General features: G+C 39.7%; 1 long non-coding RNA gene and 1 pseudogene across 1 annotated transcript; both read right to left on the bottom strand.

The window, feature by feature from the left end:
* Positions 1-1,112: 1,112 nt before the first annotated feature.
* Positions 1,113-1,212, bottom strand: LOC138807171 (U6 spliceosomal RNA; annotated as a pseudogene).
* A 6,463-nt stretch (positions 1,213-7,675) lies between these two features.
* On the bottom strand, positions 7,676-15,465 carry LOC138807164 (uncharacterized). Its single transcript, XR_011366070.1, has 4 exons — positions 15,361-15,465; positions 12,946-13,062; positions 10,872-10,922; positions 7,676-8,008 (listed from the first exon to the last, which is right to left on the bottom strand). It is a non-coding gene; the product is annotated as an uncharacterized lncRNA (long non-coding RNA).
* Positions 15,466-22,210: the final 6,745 nt, after the last annotated feature.

Here is a 22,210-nt window from a genome sequence, read left to right as displayed (position 1 = left end):
CTCTTGACCACCTTTAATCTTGCTGCTGGGAATAGAAATAGCAAAGATACGCTGGATCTCCTTCTGTTGAAGCATTATGTCAAACCAGGTATGAAGAACAAGTTGGAAGAAACTGCATTTGATATTGCCAAAAGGATAAGTATGTATCACTACCTCTTTGAAATTGTGGAAAGCTTTAAAAATTGTTCTCCTAAGTCATAATGGTTTGATTAGGTTTCTTAAATTTCAAAAACGCCAGTCCAGCCATTGTGTCCTTACAAAATATTTCTACAATACAAAATAACAGCAATATCTTACTTTAAAAATGCATGGATTCCATTGTATTCTTCCAAGTGAATTGCCTGACTTTGATGTCAAAATGTATTCGAGTTGTTTGTATACGTCTATAATGATTTCTCCAGAGTTTGTGATTTTGGGGGGGGGTTTCCGGTCATGGGGCTTGAACTCTGGGCCTTGGCGCTGTCCCTCAGCTCTTCAGCTCAAGGCTAGCGCTCTACCACTTAAGCCACAGCTCCACATCAGGCTTTTTTTCTTTTTTCCTTATGTGGTGCTGAGGAATCGATCCCAGGGCCCCATGTATGCAAGGCAAGTGCTCTACCACTGAACCACCTTCCCTGCCCCATGAGTTTGTGATTATTTTAAATCAGAAATAATTTTAACTTACCTGTTGAAATTAGTAGTACAGAAATTAAAGATATGTCTGGTGCTTGTCTGAGAAAAGTACATTTTAAAATATTCTGTATTCTGATTGTATAATGTCCACAATCTATTTCATTCTCTCCTAGGTATAATACGTTGAATTCTACATTGTTTTATAATATATGGGTTCATTAATAAATGTGTCCTTTCAGATTACATTCCATAAAGAAACAGTTTAAGATTCCTTTTTTCCTAGCTCCTTATAGTATTTTATTTCTTTGGGATAAAATGAAGATGTTATCTAATTTCAAATGTTTTGTAATGGTTATGCTATGTAAAAGCCTTTCTAAGGTGAAGATTTAATACACTATATCAAATTAACTTTAATTCTATGATTTACATGTATTGTCACACTTGTATTTTTGCAATCAACTTTTTAATAACTATTTTTCATTTCTTGCATCTGAAGAATGAAAAATATGGAATACTTTACAAATTTTCATATCATGCTTGTGCAAGTGCCATGTTAATATTTGTATTGTTGTAACTTTGATAGTCGTACTGCTGAAGCATGTAGTATCCTGTAAATTTAAGTAGTTAATGATGCAATCTTTATACAGGAATATATCCTTGGTTGCCTCTTTATAACAAGGAAATCTTATTGTTCCTAAAAATGCTATTGATCTTATTTCTCCTAAATTTTCTGTATAGTGGGAAATACTTATATTGTTCAGTCGATTGCTCACATTTGCAATTTTTTTGGTCAATGACTATTTTATGTCTTTTTCATTTTAAATTTGATCATACTTTGAAGTCTTTATACCTAGGTCCAAAGGTGATGGCTGTGGGGCTGGGAAGGTGCTCAATGGTAGAGCACTTGCCTTGCATGCATGAGGCCCTTGGTTCAATTCCTCAGCACCACATAAGCAAAAAGAAAAAATGCCAGAAGTGGCACTGTGGCTCAAGTGGTAGAGCATTAGCCTTGAGCTGAAGAGCTGAGGGACAGCGCCCAGGCCCAGAGATCAAGCCCCACGACCTCAAAAAAAGTGATGGCTTTTCAAGTACTTATTTATCTAATGAGTTACCTTTGTGGAACTAATATATTCAAAGTAAGCCTTGCTTAAGAGCTACTTCTAAATTTCTACAGCTTAAAATTCCCAAATGAGGTCTTACAGGCACAAATGTCTACCTGACACTTTACCCTTCTTCAATGTAGGAACAGACCAACCAGAATATGTTACCCTGACAGCATAGATTATCTTACTTGAACAAAACTAATATTAGTAACAAGGGATCATAGAGAGATGAACAGTTCAGATATAACTGTTCTGACTAGAAGGTATTTTATCAAAATGTAATTATTATACCTACCATTACAAAAGTAGCTAAAGCCAAGAAGATGAAAAAAATGTTCATATGCATGATTACCTAATGTCCTGGTCTGTCTACCATCCAACCAGGCAGGAACTCACACCACTGATATTCTATCACAAAATATTTCCATAGCTCCAGGAGCAGTCTGTCGCTACCGCCTCGACCAGCAAGGGAGACGCGACACCAGACTCTTCTCTCTGCAGTTTATTCAGGACCTTTTAGTAATCTTCTGACCCCAACCCCGGGGAGCATTCCCCACAGCCTTAAGTACCCACTGGGTAGCCAACCCTGATACGCCATGTGGGAACCACCAATAGGTTCAGGTGCGCGGAAGCAAGCCAGATTCTTTGCCTTAGCCATATCAGGAGTTGTTTACCACGAGAGCACTCGCCATCGGGAAGGCAGAGGGCGGAAGCTGGCACCATCTTCCAGGTGCGGCCTCTCGCAGCTCTCTACAGTTCCCCCTTTTTTGTTTAAAGAACACAGATGAGAACAGAGGTCTGATCCCTGTTGTGCAATTGCAAGGACTGCATACAAGCCTTCTCCCAGAGGGAGCCTTCTCTAGGGATGACTCAGCCTGTCCATTGATTCGTTTTTCACAAGGACGGGAAAAGGCGAATCGAACCCGTGTGCAATCAAACATGCTCTCCTCGAGGGCAAAACTCATGCCTCTCGACTGCAGTACTTTGGCTTTGCAATCTGTGTTCATTGTTTTAGGGTGGCAAGCCACGCTTATGGGGACTGACCTGCTCCAATGACTGTAAAGGCTTGGATAATCATGGCTGCACTGCGACGCTGAGAACCTCTAATTTGGCAAATGCACCACAGACATACCAAGGAGGCTAACACCAGGAGGCCTATCAGGGCTCCCAAACCCGCCCCCTCCTTGAGATGAATCATAGCAGCGGAGATCCATGAAGATAACCCCTCCGCCAATCCGGCATCCACTCGGGTCGAGTTCACCATGACGATGGCAACCCTGAGCTGTTCCATCAGGCTGTCGAACTCCCCAGTTCAATTACCTAAAAGATAACTAAACAACTGTTTAGACAAATTTGCAGCATTTTTTGAATAGGTTTTTTCCTGGGCCTGATCTCTGGGCCTGGGCGCTGTCCCTCAGCTCTTCAGCTCAAGGCCAGCACTCTACCACTTGAGTCACAGCGTCACGTCCGGCTTTTTTCATTGTGCTTATATGGTGCTGAGGAATCGAATCCAGGGCCTCATGCATGCAAGGCAAGCGCTCTACCACTGAGCTACCTTCCCAGCCCCATTCTTCTGGGTTAATTGCACCACAGCAGCAGCTAATCCAGCATTAGTTAGTGGTCCGCCCAGCTCTCTGCAAACTTTCATCCATGCTTCCAGTCCCCTGTTCTTATATGGGGTTATGGCGGCTCTGCATTCCTTAGTGCACTGCTCGTAAACAAGCTGTTTAATTAATGGCATGGCTGCATCTGGGTCACCAAAAATTCTGCCAGCGGCCTCGACCATACGGGCAACAAAGTCCGAAAATGGCTCCATAGAGCCCTGCAGGATTTTGGTGAGATTTCCACTCACCTCGCCTTTATTTGGTAAGGCCTTCCATGCCTTTATGCCAATTTTATTGATTTGTTCATAAACTTGAACCGGGTAGCCTATCTGCTGATTGGTGAATCTCCCCTGTCCAAGCAGCATATCTCTGTCCCAAGCTGGGTTCCCCCTAGCCTGATTGGCTGCAGCCTCTTCACTAGCAAATTCAATCAAAAAGGCCTTCCAATCTAAATACTGACCTGGGCTCAAACAAGCTCGTGCGAGCCCACTCCAATCACCGAGTGTCATGCAATGTCTGTTTAGGGCCTCCACCTGGGCTACAGTAAAGAAGGCCGTGATTCCGTATGTCCGCACAGACTCAGCTAAAGATTTTATCACCTTAAAATCTAAGGGTTCATGATACCGCTGTCCCTGTGGATCCTGAAATATTGGACAGGCTAGATGTAACTCGGTTCTGACCGCTTTCCACATGCCTGGGCTGAAAGAACAGCCGGGGCTGCCACTTCCAGGGTCCTCCGCATAGAGCTGAGGGGCCAAAGGTGTGGCGCGGCACATGGAGGGCGTGCATTCGTCTTTATCTGGGTCCTCTCTCTCCTTCCCTTTCCTCCTCTTTCTTATCTTTGTTTTTTCTATTTGTTCTATGAGTGATTGTAGTTCCTCTGAGTCTGTAGACTCAGAGGTCTCTAGTTCGGCAAAATCAGGGTATAACCCCCCCCCCTGCTCTCCTCCTTTTCGCTGTCTGCCCCTTCCGATCTTTCTTCCTGCAGCATTTCTAGGGCGGCCTGACCATTCTCTACCGCCTCACTGCAACGCTGGTCCTCGAGACAGCCTCTTATCAGTTTCCATATTGGTCTCACTCCGCTCTTAAGCGTTCCTTGTTCAGAGGCAAAATCTAGGTCCCTCCCTAGTTTCTCCCAAGAGGCCACCGTGAGGCTTCCGGAGACAGCGAACCATGAGGCAACGGTGTCACATTCATTCAAAAATCTCTCTAAAATACTCTTTTTTATTTTTAACTTTTTTGAGTGCTGTAGCTCATTGAGAGCCAAAAAAATTGGGTGCGAAGAAGAAGCGCCCATGTTTTAAACATTTAAATCTGGTAAACAAACTTTTACTTTCACTTTTGGCTACTCTACTGACTAGCCCTGGGTTTTCGCTCTCTCTTTATCTACCGAGAAGAGCAAAAATCCCCCCGCTCTTGTGGCGGATTCCCCTTTTACCTGGGAATTTACTCCCCGCTCTTGTGGCGGATTCCCCTTTTACCTGGGAACTTACTCCCCGCTCTTGTGGCGGATTCCCCTTTTACCTGGGAACTTACACCCCGCTCTTGTGGCGGATTCCCCTTTTACCTGGGGACTTACCCCCGCTTTTGTCGCGGATTCCCCTTTTACCTGGGGACTTACCGGTGCACCACCCTGACCGCAGAGAGTTCTGAGTCCTCGTTGGGGTTATGGCTGAGTCCCCGTACGGGCCACCACGTGTCGCTACCGCCTCGACCAGCAAGGAAGACGTGACACCGGACTCTTCTCTCTGCAGTTTATTCAGGACCTTTTTGTAATCTTCTGACCCCAACCCCGGGGAGAATTCCCCACAGCCTTAAGTACCCGCTGGGTAGCCAACCCTGATACGCCACATGGGAACCACCAATAGGTTCAGGTGCGCGGAAGCAAGCCAGATTCTTTGCCTTAGCCATATCAGGAGTTGTTTACCACGAGAGCACTCGCCATCGGGAAGGCAGAGGGCGGAAGCTGGCACCATCTTCCAGGTGCGGCCTCTCACAGCTCTCTACAGCAGTCCATAGGTTTCTCCTCGATATTAGGCCTTAAATTGGTAATGTTTTAATCACAGTGTTTCACACAGTGAATCTTACTAGAATTAATTGATAATTTGACAAATTGATATTTATGCCAATAAATAGATTGGAATATAAATAATTCAGTTTAGAATATATATTAGAATATAAAAAGAATCAATGCAATGTCTTCGGTATAAACCTGTGATACCTACTAAGTGTTCTTGATCTTCTGAATTCACATGGTAAAAAAAAGATGTTGTTTTTCTGTAATCTATTAGGGATTTTAACTCTCTGGTCTCAAACTGTTTTTCAACATATTTCTGAAGCATTCCTACTGATTATACCCAATATGATGTCTAAAATGTATTATTCTTCTGCAGGACCCACGGGTCCTAGGATCCCAGCTCCCATCATCATATAACAAGGACAAGACTTCTCCTCTAGGCCCATGTAACATGCCAACAAAAAGTAATTGAAGACCCATCTCAATTTTTCATTTCCTATTTCAGGGACACAATTGCTTAAGACAGTAAGCAACTGTGAAATGCAAGGCAACTTAAAATTAAAAATGAGATCACAGAGCTGGGAAGGTGGCTCAGTGGTAGAGTGCTTGCCTTGCATGCATGAGGCCCTGGGTTGGATTTCTCAGCACCACATAAGCAAAAAGAAAAAGCCAGAAGTGGCACTGTGGCTCAAGTGGTAGAGCGCTAGCCTTGAGCTGAAGAGCTGAGGGACAGAGCCCAAGCCCAGAGTTCAGGCCCCACAACTGGACCCAAAAAAAATTTTTAAAAAAATTTTAAAAAAGATATTTTAAAAAAATTTAAAAATGAGATCACAAAATCTGAGAGAAAGTACAGTAATTCAAACTTTCAATTTACAAATGACCAGGCCATATGAGTGAACAAATTACAAATGTCACAGGATTTTTTAATACCCTTCCTCTAATGATTAATGAAAAATTTCAGTCCAGCATAAGTAGGCCAAAAAAATAGTTCCTGAAACGATAGATCCATAATTGGTCTACCAAGGCTAGGTAAATTTGACTTAGAGATCAAATATAATACAGTAAAACATTAATTGAGAAGATCCTTAGTGCTTCAAAACACTGGTACTTCAGGAAAACTTGGTTTTATAGTAAAAAATGTTGTCATTCTCAAACCAATGATAACCTACATTTAATCTCCTGAAAGTGTATTCCTTTTCAAATAAACTTTTTAAAATCACATTCGCAAAAATAACATTTGACAAGTAGATGATACTTAGTGACATTACAAGTTTTTCATGTGTAGGGAGTAAGTTACAACAGAGTTGATTTATTTACCCAGCACTAATGCCAAACAGGTTCAACCATTCATTAAAGTGTAGAAATAATACCCACCAGCATTTGTGTTGTTCAATATGTGCCTTCCAGAAATGTGTTAATAGATCAGCCTCCCATAATTCAAACCCAAACTAGCTAATAAAGTAAATTTCATTACTTAATAAGGTACATTTTAAAAAGTCACAAATATTTGCCTTAGCATATGTTGTTTTATGTTTTCCCTATCTGTCTAACATAGGAAGAAATATAAATTTAAGCCTTAAATATGGGTACTCATCAGAGATGTGACAAACATAAAATCTGTCTTCTATTTCTATCATATTCCTCTATACTAGTAAATCGAAGCTTCCTTCTTTTTCCAAAACTTATAGGTAGTAGAAAATATTATCCCATGTAAAATAAAATAATCAAAAACCATTGTACAAAGCCATTTATAAAAACTGGTAGTTAGGAATACATTCTAAGCCATTTTTATACTTTCTTGTTTACTAAAGATTCATCTTCCAAATCGATGAGAATAAAATCATGTCTAGGGGCTTCACGTCTCCAGTCTTGCAAATTGTTATTGCAGATGAGTGATTTATGGAAATATAAACTGACATCAGTTCAAGTATATGCAGGATTGAAACTCCATGGAATGTATATAAAACTTTCAAAATATTAACCAACAGTTTAACAGAATGGCTATCACGAATTTGAAACCAGAGAGGAATAATAGTAAAGACATAGAATGAATGAAAAATAGAACAAGGGGCAAGTACAGCTAGAATGCTCAATGTACACATGGGATAAAGGAATTAGTAAATCTGAAATTAATCTTGCAGAAGGGGTTGGTTGAGAATGATAGAAGGAGTGACTCTAATCCAGTAGCATTGGACAATTAGATGGACATATTTTATTGTAACACACTTGCAAACCTTCTGAAATTCAGTTAAAAAAAAACAAAAATACACAGAAATCGCAACCAAACAGTAATCCCTAGATTCTTGAATATGACCTCTCAAAATTTTAAATAGTTAATGAAGTGCAGTCTTTGGAAAAGCAAACAAAGCTGTTCGAAAGAGCAGTTTGGGGCAGGGGAGAGTTTTGAACAGATTTAAATAGATTGTCTAAGGTTATAAATCACCTATATCTGCTGCAAATATTTTCTTCAGCGAGTTTTCTTTTTCTGAACTGGATACTCCAGTCCTGAGACACACTTGATAGCTTGTGAATAGAATGGAAGAAACAAGATCAAGAACCCAGTGCTCCACTGGAAACAAAACAGTCCTCTATGTTTTCGCTCATCTCTCTTCACTACTCTTTTCTCGTACTTTTCAGTCAAGTGATTTTGAGTTATATCTTTCTTCTTTGTTCTGGAAAATAATTGGTCGAAGTAATTCACTAAATATTATTTGCCATTTTTTTCTGTCATGCTGTTTACTTGTCCAAGCGAGCCATTAAACTTTACACTTGTATTTGGTTGCCATGAAAACCCAACATCTATGTTAATGAGGACAAACTCTAATGTAAATCTTTGTCTCCAAAAAACCAGTCCAAGAAGCTGTGATCACAAATATTTAGCTATTCGTTTTCTTTTTTCTTTTACCTTTAAAGTCTTCCTGTGTTTAAAGTGCCCACAAAAATAAGTACTCCACCACTTTTTGGTTCAAACACTTCTAAACTCAAAGATATATTTTGCTAACAAGATGTTTAGAGGAAATCGAAGAATACTCCACTTTTATCTTCTCTTTCAGTATTCTCCTTTGATGCCATATCGGGAACAGGAAGTTACTCGTTGCAAAATGATTTCAACCGATTATTTTTTTCTTGGTCTTTCATTTGCTCAACAAGGTTTACTAAGGCGACCAGATTTAAATCACCCATACCTTGAATGACTGTGTCTGTTACAAAGGACAATACTTCTGTGTTCTACTTTGATGTCCTCCTCTTAGCTCTTGCCTGATTTCCAATTAATCACAGCTTCTGGACTTCAAGTCTAGTGAAGCTGAAGGACTATTCGGCCTCCCTCACTGCTACATGTTGATGGTTTCTCTTTTAAAGCTCATTTATTTGGATGTGGAATTTACTGTCATGTTTTCATTCAATCTGTTCTGCATTAAGGAGCCAAATAAGCTCTGTAAAATCACATTAGGTACCAAAAATATTATTACAATATATCATAAAGTTTTGGCCTCCCTCCACTGTTGGAGCCAATATGCTTAGGTAGGGCTTCTAAGAACGCCTTTTCTTTCCTTTTCAATTTGCTCACTTCTTTTCTGATTCCAAACCTTTTTGGCTTATGTAATAAGGAAAGTCTTCACTATCTCATGTTAATAAGGATATTATATTTTGTGAGCTACTTAGAAATGTGAAATCATTGGTTTGAAGTATCCAATAAGATTTTTTTCTGTTTCACTGCTTCACGTGCAAAGACATTATGGAAAGTATTACAAGCAGAAAAGTGTAAACCCAATACCTTCTTTCATTGTGGAGAACACTTTCTCCCTAAATATTTTGACCCAAATTATGTTTTTCAGAGAATTACTGCTTGGCAATTCACAAATTTTGATGCCTTATTTTTTTTAAGAATTTTGAATTTAAATTCCACTACAACCTTGTTTCACACAGTGAGAGTACATTTCCTGGGTAAGGACAATTCTCAAAGGAACCTACAGGATTTATTGCAAGGTTTCTGAGATTTGTTTGTTTTTTGTGAAAATGAGCCATCTTCACCCACATTGCTCCCTCTCAGCTTAGTCTTCATGGATTCTTTGCATGAAAGCCTATTTTCCCAGGCAAGTTTAAATTTTCTTAATAGGCTAAGATGTTAAAAAGTTTGCACAATTAAATTTTACCTGTCATAATTTTAAAACTCTTTTGAAATTACTTTATCAGAATCACGAACTCACCAATCCTAATTCCACCTTTACCATCAAAACACTTAACGTATAGTTTTCATGATATTTTGTCCATGAAACTATTATTTTCCAGTGGCTTTGTTATACGTATATATGACCATATAATCTGATGCTGAGCAAAATGAACTCTAAGATATGGAAACAGAGATTTTTATTTGCGATTGTTGTTTTTTTAATGTACTATGTGATTTCTATTTTCTTTGGATTTTCCCCCTATGGTTTATCCCCTGCTGTATTTGATTTTGGTACCCTGTGTGTTGTATATATATATTTCCCTTAATTAGGGAAGGGATAGGGAACAACTTAATGGCGAGACAAAGGACAAAGGGCAAAACAATGCAATAACAATACGCACAAGACATTATGTTGGAAATGTACATTACAACTTGTGAGGGTATTAGGGTGAAGAAAAATTATGAGAAAAATGAGTTAATGTGATGCCCTCCTTGTTCTGGAAAGAACACCACAATAAACTGGGTTACATGAATTTATCTCCCACTGATATTCTTGAGATCAGAACACTTACAAATATTATTTATATTTATACATTTTTAACCATCATAGATATTCAGGATGGTAAGATTGGAAGGTTACAGTTCAAAGCCCACCCAGGCAGGAAGGTTCCTTAGATACTTATCTCCCATAAACTTCTCAGAAAAAGCCAAACACAAGTGGCACTGAGTTTGGAGTGGTAGGGCATGAGATTTGAGCAAAAACAGGCTCAGAGACAGTTTCCAGGCCCAAAGGTCAAGCCCTAGGACAAACCAATAAAACAAAACAAAAATTAAAACAAACCCCAAACCTCGCATTTTTCTCATTGTGTACGGAAGCACGTAATTAAGGGAATTGCTTCCTGTGTTACATATAGGTAGAAGAAAGAGGATCTCACAGAATTATTCTCTTCATACCAAGTTATACCAAAGCCTCAAAAAATTGCTCTTTTTCTAAATTTATAAATTAATACAATCCATTTGTTGGCAATTCTGTCTACATTATTCACATTATCATTTAATACATGAACTATTGGAATTATCTATTAACTAATTTCTAATTATAACATTCTTGAATGAATATTCTAGGCAAATAGAATGCCAGAATCATTTGTGAATTTGTCAATTAAACCATCTACATAAAAAGAATTTTTGTACTATACTATAGATTATGAAATCACAAACAAAACCAAAATATTTATTTGAAATCTAAATTCTAATTTAGCAAGATCTACAAAGTCTTACATTAGATTTAATTTGTTATTTTTCCAGGCTTAACCTTGTAATACTTCATTATTTCTTTAGAATCCAACAGAATGATTACTTACTTTTTCAGATTTTGGATGGGATTCATAAGCCATTTTGCATCTAGGAATGTTCTGTAATGAAGAGAGCATTTAAAACTGAACAGATGATTATATATGAGATGCATTTCAATAAGAAACTTGACTTCTCAAAACATAATGACAAAATTAGCCCAATCTGCCTACTGTGTATTCCTTTCTTTCATTTTTTTTTGGGGGGGGGGTCCTGTGGTGGGGCCTGAACTCTGGGCCTGGGTGCTGTGCCTCAGCTCTTCAGCTCAAGGCTATCACTCTACCACTTGAGTCACAGCGCCACTTCCACCTTTTTTTCTTTTTGCTTCTGTGGTACTGAGGAATCGAACCTAGGGCCTCAGGCATGCAAGGCAAGCGTTCTACCACTGAGCAACCTTCCCAGCCCCTGTATTCCTTTCTTGAATGGCTTGTTTTATTAAGACAAAATTATACTCCTTGGTTCAGGGAAGCTATCACTATGTAATTCCACTCTCTAATCTCCTGTCTTGGTCTGAGTGCTAGAATTCTAGCCTTTTATCACATTGCTCTGCCATATTTTCTTGATTTAATCTAGATACAGACTAGTAATCCTGAACTTCTCCAGTGATATTATCCATTAGACTGACTGTTCAGACTGTTCATCTACTATTTTCAAAGATGTTCTAACATTTCATACAAGATATGAACATTTTCAGATGCACCTGTGGGGTCTCTGATTCATTCCTCCGTGGATCTGATCCCTTTAATAATGATTACTTGATTCTCTTACTATCTCTGGTCCCTACCTATGTAATAATCTCAAACATTTTTTAAGGTAATTCACTTGAGGACATTCTAATTTTAACAATTATCACTTGATTCTAGTCTTACTCAGGACATATTTTATATTGTTTTCTAACTTTTCTACATGTTCTGAGAGTTGTTTCATGTTTGTATTCATGTGTGCACATGTAAGTGCCTCTATGTGTGAGTATGTTTGTATGTATGTATGCAAAAGCCCCAAGCTCTTATTGATCAGTCTTGCTCATGACTGGTATTCCATCACTTGAGCCATTCTTCTAATCTAGGTTTTGCCTGGTTAATTATAGGTAGAGTCACAAAGACTGTTCTGCCCAGGCTGGATGCAAACTGAGCTTCCCAGACTCCTTTACATACTTAGGTTTTATTTATCCAGTAATATGAACTTTTAAATTAAAAACATTTTTGTTAGTGTAAAGTCTAAGCTGTATACCACATTTTTAACTCAAGAATTCATATAAAGATAGATGAACATACACATTACATATGCTGAGTGTTAAACCGGATGGCGGTGAGATCTGAGGATTGGAGTTCAAAGCCAGATCGACTAGGAAAGTCCCAGAGACTCTTTTCTTCAATTAACTACAAGAAAAGTGGAAGTGGCACTGTGGCACAAGTGGTAGAGCATTAGCCTTGAGCTGAATAGCAGAGGTACAGTACCCAGGCCCAGAGTTCAAGTGCCAAGACCACCACCACCACAAAAAGTATATATAAGTAAAGAAAAAGAAATGTCATCGTAGCCACCAGTTCATTGCTAGTATCATCCCTGCTCTCTCAAGATGGACTTTTTTTCCAGTTAAGTCCAGGCTCTTATATCTGACTTGCATTGGAAGCAGAATTATTCTTCCATTTACTTTTAACAAATTTGCATGATTAGTAAGCGTGATTTAGAAAGGGAGTGGCCTCATCCTTAGTGTTTCACTTAGGAGTAATGCTTTCCCTATATCACTCCCATAAATCTACATACTGGGCTTTATTGTTTCAATGTTGTGTTATTTGTAGAATCATCTATATTGTATTGAACCCTTATACTTAAACACAGCACTTCTCTTTCTCCTATTATTGCTATATTTTCTCTTACTATTAACTCATGTACACTTGGGAAATAATGCGCAGCAAATACACTCACAAAGAGAATGATCTGAGAACCTTCTTCCCATTTAAAACTCGTCTTCATTTAAAGAGAACTTACAAAGTTTGAACTCAATGTACTCATGGATAATGAATTTATAAGAAATATAAATTTCATATTTTCTCTTAATTAAGTTGTCTCTGAAACACGTGTTACCTCAGGTCCAAAGGTATCCTTGTGTTATTACAGTGAACCCAGAAAACATTCATTATACCTCAAGCAGCACCATCGATTGTTACTGGAAGTAACAGTTACTGGATGTGGAAACTGATCCTAGGAGAGGAATTGAACATAGAGCAATGACAAAGTTCAAGTTAACATATGCTTTACTTTAACTGTACAAGAACAGAATCCCAAGATTAGAAGGATCCTCTGTCCTTGACTTTTTTGAGTGTGTTCTTTAATCATATAAAACTTTTCTGTAAACTTCTAGTAGAGACTATTACAAAAGAAATAATGTGCCATTTGAAAACCAGCATAGAACAAAAGGAAATGACATTGTTTTAAAAGTGTTCTAATGAAAAGAAACAAAGACATGGAGATTTTAAAGTGTCTTATGGATGGATATTTCTCCCCTGAGATGATTATCTTGTTCCAGGAGTCAGTTATCAATTCCTTTAATCTGTTCCTGAGTTCTCCATAGAAATAAGGATTCCAAAAAAGCAGGAACCAGTGAGTATTATCAGCAAAAGAAGCCTCTTCTCAGATCAGTACTTCTTTACCGATGGTCCCAAAGAAATATGTGGGGTTATTTCTCTGTCCTTGTTTGTTTAGTTTGTGCTGGTTCTGGGGCTTGAATCGAGAGGGCAGACCCTGTCCCTGAACAGTTGTCTTTCCTGCCCACATGCCCCCAAAGCTAGTACTCTACAGCTTAAGCCAAAACTGCACTTACGGCTTTTTTGGTGTTTAATTATAGATAAGATTTTGACAGATGACCCTGCCTGGATTGGCTTTTGATCTAAGATCGTAAGAAAGCTAAGTGATATCAACTGTATGGACTTATCTTTTGAAACAAGAAATATTAGTTGAAATTTATTGTAAAACTAATAAATTTATAATTTTTAAAAGAAGAGAATATGTACAGCAAAGAAGCCATAACTTACATTTTAACTTTTGGAATTATTTCTTCTGCTTGGGAAGATTATTGACATTGTCTTTATTTTGAGGAAACTTAAACTCATATCTTTTTTGTTGGTCATGGGGCTTGAACTCTGTTTCTGGGCACTGTTCATCAGCTCTTCAGGTCAAGTTGAACTATTTACCACTTTACCTACAGCACCACTTCTGTTTTTCTGGTGGTTAATTGAAGATAAGAGTCTCATGGATTTTCCTGATCAGGCTGGCTTTGAACCACAATCCTCTGGTCTCAATCTCCTGAGTAGCTAAGATTACAGATGTGAGCCATCAGCACCCATCTCATATTCACATTTATGTGTAATGGATGACACTATGTAGACAAAGAATGGAAATTTGAACCAAATGATGACATTGCAGCTTTTCCGAAAATTTGAGTTAGCCATAAATATGTCCTCCTTTTCAGGTTGTTACATTAATGACTCATGAGCTATGGGACCCTTACATTAGCATCTTCTGGCATCAGTATATGTATAGTATCAGGAAATGTTCATAGAGAAATATAGAAGACTGAGATTTTTAGAAAGCAAAGGAGATCAGGTATGAAAGAACAGCATAGAAGGAGATATATTTATCACACAGAGATTAAGAACCAGCCTAAGATTTAGAATGCTAAAGTCAATGAGGAGTAAGCCTAATTCATAACTAGTTCTTAAATAACCAAAAAGGGTTCCCTAGAACAGTTTCTGGAATACTTTATTTACTATTTTATTCCTTCATCTGGAGTTATTCCTTCTCTTCTATCACAAATGTTAATTAGCCTCTGAATTTTTGGTGCAATGACTGTGATTTCCAAATCACACTTTGACTACCCTTATCTTTTTGATTAGCAGTGACCACACAAAAGCCCAGAATCGTTGAATTTCCAGAATTAATCTTCACCTGACATCTAAGCACATTCCAGGCATTAATTGATGTGACCTAATGAAGAAAACTTTTTTTTTTAACACAGTATCCTAATATAAGTAAAGTACATGAATTAGGGACTATTTTCAGGTGTCAGCATGGAAGGAGCAATTATATATTCCAAGGCAAGTATGGGTTCTTTATTTTGCATTTACTAAATGTGTTTTGTTTTTGTCAGTCCAGGGGCTTAACTTAGGGCTAGGGAATTATTCCCCAGCTTCTTTTTTTTTTTCTCAAGGCTAGTACTCTACCACTTGTGGCATAAGATTACTTCCAGGTTTTTCTGTTTATGCAGTACTGAGGAATTGAACCCAGGGTTTGATGAATGCTAGGCAATAAACCTACCATGCAGCCACATTCCCACAGCCCTAAATGACTTTCTTAAGATGGCATTATATTTTCATTCCATAACTATGTATCATAATTTTGGAGAGGCACCACAAAATGATGTCGAAAATAATACTAAGTCCAGTAAGGCTGGATGGACAATGAATAACCGTCACAGTCTAGCCAGGGCAACGAGGGGCTTACCTCATGGAGCTGTTTCAACAGGCAGAGCGAGACAGCTCGTGACCCAAAGCCCACCCCCAGAATGAGGGGGCCACCTTGGGTTCCAGCCACATGGAATCTCTGGACCACCTCCTCCAACACCCATTCAACCAGTTCCTGTGTGTGTGAGAGAGAAAGAAAGTCAGAATTACACTTAAGTCAGGGCTGGTGGCTTAGAATTCTAAGAGGCTGAGATATGAGGATCATGGTTCATAACCATCCTGGACAGGAACAACTATGAGACTCTTATCTCCAAAGAATCACCAGAAAACCGGAAGTGGTGCTGTGGGCTCAAGTGGTAGAGCACTAGCCTTGAGCTGAGGAGCTTGGGAACAGTGCCCAGGCCTAGAGTTCAAGCCCCACGACTGACAAGAAGTGGACTTCCCACCACAAGAAGTGGACTGAATAGGACCCATTGTCCTACTGAGCATGGAAGAGAAGTCCGGCTGAGCTTCCGGTGAACTTGAGGTCATAAGTAGATCACCTTGCTTCTCTGTGCCTCAGTTTCCCCAGCTGCAAAACTCAACAGAGTGAAGAAATCTCCTTCCTCATGGGGATAGGGTAAGGATAAAAGAGAGGTATGTTTGTTTCATAATCACACACCTGTTGCATGATTAATAACAGGCCCTATCTGAGCCCTTTCCGCGTATCTTCCTGTATTATGCTCACAGAATTGTCAAGAAGCTTGTCTGAAGGCGGCTCTCTCTGGGCCTAGCTATGATCCAGAGATCCCTCTGTATAAATCCCTGGTTTCCACACAACTGTTCTGCGAGGACACTGAGGTCCTACGGTTGAGGCCTTACACAGAGCTAAATCTGTTGTCAAAAATTGGCTGCTGTGGAGTAAGAGTTTGGGATAATCCATCTAAACCGATGACTGTGCATGTTGCTACATGACTACCATCCCAACTACAGAGGACCAGGCCTGGTGGAACATACCTGTCACAGATAGGAGGACCACGATCCAGCCCAGCCTGAGAATATAATGAGGCTCTATCTCAGAAATGCTCAAATCAGAAAGGTGGCTCCTGAGAGCTGGCAAGAATAAACAATCAGGGGATCATGGTGCCACTTTAGGGGTGTCCGAACTAGTCTGGGGATTGTGTTGGAGCTGCCACACACCTGTGCTGCTTGGAGAAGCTGTTGTTGGCTTCTCAGTGTGAGGCATGCGGCAATGGCAGCTGCATTGCAGACACATCGGCCCAGAGCACTCTGCTCTGGCACACTGCCTGAGGCTGGGACCAGGAGGGGCCTTAGGCCAGCTGGCAGCAAGTAATTGTCTGAGGTTTGAAACCCAGCACTGCAAGGAAGCAGGATAGGTGATGGGGGCAAAGGAGGAGTGTCAATTTCCTACTAAACTCAAAAGTTGCTTCAAGTCTCTTGCTCACCACTCAGCCACCTCTGCCTTCCTCAACTGCTGGTCGTGGTGTCAACCAACAGAGAGAATCCCTATGCTACCAGGCAGCATTGAATGTGGGTGTGGCCACATTCTTGTATCCCATTGGTCAGAAAGAAAGAGGAAATAATGGGGGTGTGGCCGGATTTCTGTGATGCAAGCAGCATGGGCGGAGTCAAGATGGCAGTGGGTCTCCCAGTCCTTTTCCCAAGGAACTCTGTCCAATTCAGTTGGGTACAAGAGGGTGACCTGCTTTAGCCATATAGCTGCACAGATTTTGTTGGATATGTCTGTTTCCAGTCCCAGAATTAAACTCAGGCTCTGGGCAGTCTGTGAGCTGCTTTTGCTCAAGGCTGGCCCTCCACAATGGAGCCACAGGGCTTCTGGCTTTATTAGCAATGAAGTTGGACAGGGGTCTCAAGGACTTTCCTGCCTAAGGTGACCATGATCCTCCTGTCACAGCCTTGTAAGTATCTAGGAGGACTGCTGAGAGCCACTGGTGCCTGCCTAATCATTGGTCTTGCTAATGTTCTTGGACAGAACGGTGAGTTCCCTATTCATTGGTTTAAGTGGTGGGAGCAGGAACCCACAGTTTGAATCCTGATCCTGCCACCTCAAATTGGCAGGAGATCCTAATGAACTTGTTCCTCTCTATATGATTACCAATGGAATGTGATGTATGTCTGATTGAATGAGAAGACCTTGAATGATACTAGGATAAAATTATACACCATTATATTATATGACATTGATCATTTTAGTTAATACTTTATGAAGCATTTAAACAATCACAGACATATAATGGAGGCATAATGAAATACCTAAGAATTGGGCCTCACATACTATAAAGGTGCCATTTTTTTTGGCCAGGACTGGGATTTGAACTCATGGTCTGGCTATCTCTGTTGCTCTGTGTGGGAAGGGGAAGCTGGCTTCCTTGAAGTCAAGAAATTCAAGTCTGTTCCTTAGGCATGAAATAGATCCCCAATACTAGAAAACATCCTATTTATGTATAATTTACATATATGATTTATATTTATATATATATATATGTTGACTCCATATTGTGTCAGTATAGTTATTTTATTTTTTGTTGTATTCATGTATTGACCATTTATTTTACTGAATATTATGGAACATAGAAGAACATTGGTTACATTGATTAAATAGGATATAGGTCTACATATGTATTCTACTTCATACCTGACGCCGAGTACATTCACAGGAAAGGAAAACGTGTCACCATCAGCTTCTTACTCCACGATTCATTGTTTGGGAGTGCTGGCATCTGAACTCATGGCCTACAAGGCCAAATTCATGAATGGGTGAATGTCAGCAAGTTTTCCTGGGGCAAATTGAGCAGACAGGCTGTTCCCAGGACCTGAGATCGAGCCCCAGGGGTTAACAAAATAAGAACAGATTGAAATGCAGATGGCATTATGCTAATAAATACATGTCTTCATAGAATGTCAGAGATGTCTACACATTATTCAGTTATACAGATTACATTCCTACCAATTCCTGGGTATTTATTATTTATCCATATAATTAATGTTATTGTTTTCATCCTTAAATATCAATGAAATCAATTAGTGTCCTGAAATTATTGCATTCCTGTAAGTAATTATATTCTTTTAATGCTTCATAAATATTATATAAAATTAATCAACCTCCTGAAATGATGCTGTCCAATTTTATAGGAGCATTATTCACAATCAACTCATTCTACTGTGACATTGACACCATTCCATTGTTATTCCCATGGTTGGGCACCAGTTTCTTAGTATCTCCTGTCATTGGTTGCTGTCAGGATAGGGATTCAAAATCAGGGTCTATGTTGCCACATAGGCCTATGGCTTCCCCGATAGTCTGGCAGCCTTCATCAATACAAGTTGAAGAACCCTTTGCAACAGTGTCATTCATACCCAGGCGGGTCACATTGCAAGGAAAGAAAACATAAAAAGGCCACATTTTTTCTATGCATTTTTTTCCAGGCAAGGGCTGGGGATCTAGGATTCCAGCAGTGGCTGTGGGGCCAGTGGGTGCACACCAGGCTAGGGTGATTGAAGCTGAGGCAGAGTTGCCACAACCTGAGTTTAAACCCTGTTCATAGAAAATAAAAGAAAAGAAAAAATAAAAAATAATCCCTGGCTTGCAATTCCCGCTAATTATTCTGCCAAGTTTTGGATTTGAGCTCAGGGTCTGGGTAAATATGCAGCAATGTGGATGAAGGGGAAGATCACCGTACTTGAAAATAAGAAAGACAGGCTTGTTCACTAGGCCTGAATTAAGCACCAGCCCTGAAAAACATACTATTTATATTCATTGTAAACTTAGGATTTATTCTTAACTATTAATGTTCAGTCCATACATGTTTTATGTGGTTGTTCCTTCTATTTTTTGTTTTATTGATTTATTTGCTGTTGATTGTACTTTGATGAAACTCATTCCGTTTATTGCATTGATGACATCTGATCACAGAGCATCTAGATTTGTAGAAATGTTCTCCATCATACATGAACCCAGTATACTCAGAGAAAAGGAAAACAAGTTTCACACTTGCCTTCTTATTCCATGATCCACTTGTTGGTAGTGCTGGGATCTGAACTTAGGGCCTAGCAGAACAAATTGGAGAATAAGTCAAGGTGAACACAAAAACCTGTGAGCAACTTAGGAGCTTAGCCATTCCCAGGATCTGACATTGATCCCCAGGGTGGTCCACTATAGTCATAAATTCATAATTTAAACATAGGATCTATATTGACATACATGTATGGACACATCTTGTGTTCGGTGCACTTCTTCTCCTTATTTTGTCTCTAATTCATGGAGGTATTGTGTATTTTACAAAGTATGGTGACAAATATAACTGTTCTGCCGTGGATGACAACATGTTCCCATGGTTATTGGTTTGCTATGCATTTCCATCCTAGTTAAGTCCCAGGACTTTCACAGGAGAGGAAAAAGTGTGCAACAACTGGCTTCTGACAGCAGAATGAATCTTTTGTCAGTGCTGGGATTTGAACTCAGGTCTAGGTAGCTCTGTTGCACTGGTGGGGGGAAGGGGAAGCTCACCATCCTTGAGGACGAGAATGCCAGACCTGGTCCAGGGCCTGATTTGAAGCCCCAGCACTGCACAAATTACCAAGCCCACCTTTTTTAAACTTAAGATCTCTCTTTACCTACAGGTGTGGTATGCATCTTGCATTCAGTGTAGTTATTCTTTTATTTTGTGCCTTATTCAAGGATGTATTGTGTATTTTATTGAGTATGGTGACAGATATATCTGAGCTGACATGGATGACAACCTATTGCCATGGCTATAGAGTTGCCTATATAGCATTCTCCATCTTCAATGAGACCCAGGACATTCATAGGACAGGAAAACATGTTCAACCATAGCTTCTCACATCAGAATGAATCTATTGGCAGTGCTGGAATTTGAACTCAAGGCCTAGCAGGCCCAATTGTTGAATGGGCCATGGTGAGCCCACCAGTCTATGAGCCACTAAGGAGCTAGGTCATTCCTGGGACCTGAGATTGAGCTCTGGTTGGGGCCAATATAGACATAAATTCATAATTAAACAGAGGATCTATATTTCCAAACAATGGTGGGCATCATCTTGCATTCAGTGTAGGCACTCTCTTTATTTTGTGCCTCATTCATTGATGTATTTTGTATTTTCTTGAGTATAGGAAGACAGATATAACTGTGGTGAACTGGTTGACAACCAATTACAGAGTTGCCTATGCATTCTCCATCCTAGCTGAGACCCAGAACTTGCACAGCACATAAAAACAGGTGCAACGACTGGCTTCTCACATCAGGGTAATTTTTTGGCGATGCTAAGATTCGAACTCGGAGACTAGGAGGCCCAACTGCCCAATGGGTCCAGGTGAGCACACCAGCCTGTGAGCCCCTAAGGAGCTGGGCCATTCCCAGGAAGAGATTGAGCACCAAGTAGGCGCAAATAGTACCCAATGCATCATTGGAACATGAGATATATATTCACATTCGTGTGTGGACTGCATCGTGCATTGAATGTAGTTATTCTCTTTCTTTTTTATGCTATTCATGGATGTATTGTGTATTTTCTTGAGTATATGATGACAGATATACCTGGGTTGACATGGATAACAACTTATTCCCATGGCCACAGGGTGGCCCATGCATTCTCCATCCTAGCTGAGACACAGGACTTGCACAGGAAAGGAAAACAAGTGAAATGATAGGCTCCTGACATCAAGATGAATTTTTTGGCAATGCTGGGATCTGAACTCCTGCCCTAGCAGGCCCAATTGGCAAATGGGTCCACATGAACACACCAGCCTGTGAGCCACGAAGGAGCTAGGCCGTTCCCAAGACCTGAAATTGAAGACCCCCCTCCTCGGTGGGCACGGGGGAGAGTGGGGAGCATAATAGTCATCCATTCATAAGCTGAAGGTAGTATGCAAATAAGTACATATTTGTATAGGGTAGGAGAGATGGTGTCCTGTGATGGAATCCAATCTACCTTGTCACTACAGATTCTTGGATCTTTCCTGATGCCTCCATTTCATGACTGTGATGATTATTGTCATGCTTCATCAACTCTTCTTTACAAATAATTGATACCACATGATTCTTGCCTATCATTTCCTATTTGCATCATGCAAAAACTACTCATTCAAGGATGATATCGATAGCATAACATGACTCTTTCTAGGTCCAGAACTGAGTATCTCAGGATCTCCTGCCATTCCCACCTCATAGCTGTGGCTGAATTCAAGCCTCAGGCCTGGAAAAATACTCCTTATATACATTTTAAAGGTAGGATTTATACTTCCATAGAGATGTTCAGTCCATACTGTGATTGGTGTGGTTATTCATTTTATTTCTTGTTTTACTCATTTATTTACCATTTATTTTATTGACTCTGATGACACCTAAACCATTTATTAAATTGTTTACATCCTATCATATAGCATCTCCATCATGCCTCCCAATGCTAGCATCTGAACTGAGGGCCTATCAGGCCCAATTCATGAGTGGGTGAATTTGAGCATGGCAGCCTCTTGCCAATGAAGCTGTGAGATGGTTCCCATGTGCTGATATTGACCCCCAGGTTTGGCCAAACCAGCAATACATGAATAGGCAGACAGTGGTATACAATTAAATATATATTAGTAAAGATTGCCAGAGCTGTCTATCTATGATTGAATTACACCTACTACGTTCCTACCAACTCTTAGGTATTTATTATTCCATCATTGAAGGAATATTATTCTTTTCATGCTTAATAAATTTTTAATTAAGATCAATTAGCATTCTAAGATTATTGCATCCAATTTTAGACTAGTCTGAGGCATGAACTATACTTTCAATAGGTATTCCTATGCATAGGAATGCGTCTCTTGTGATCTCCTGCCATTAGTGTAAGAACTGGGATTTGAAGCC

This window comes from Dipodomys merriami, unplaced genomic scaffold, assembly GCF_024711535.1.
Source record: "Dipodomys merriami isolate MVZ:Mamm:240054 unplaced genomic scaffold, mDipMer1.0.p SCAF_413, whole genome shotgun sequence".
NCBI lineage: Eukaryota > Metazoa > Chordata > Mammalia > Rodentia > Heteromyidae > Dipodomys > Dipodomys merriami.
The sequence above is the reverse complement of the archived record's forward strand: the minus strand, read 5'-3'. Positions and strand labels throughout refer to the sequence as shown.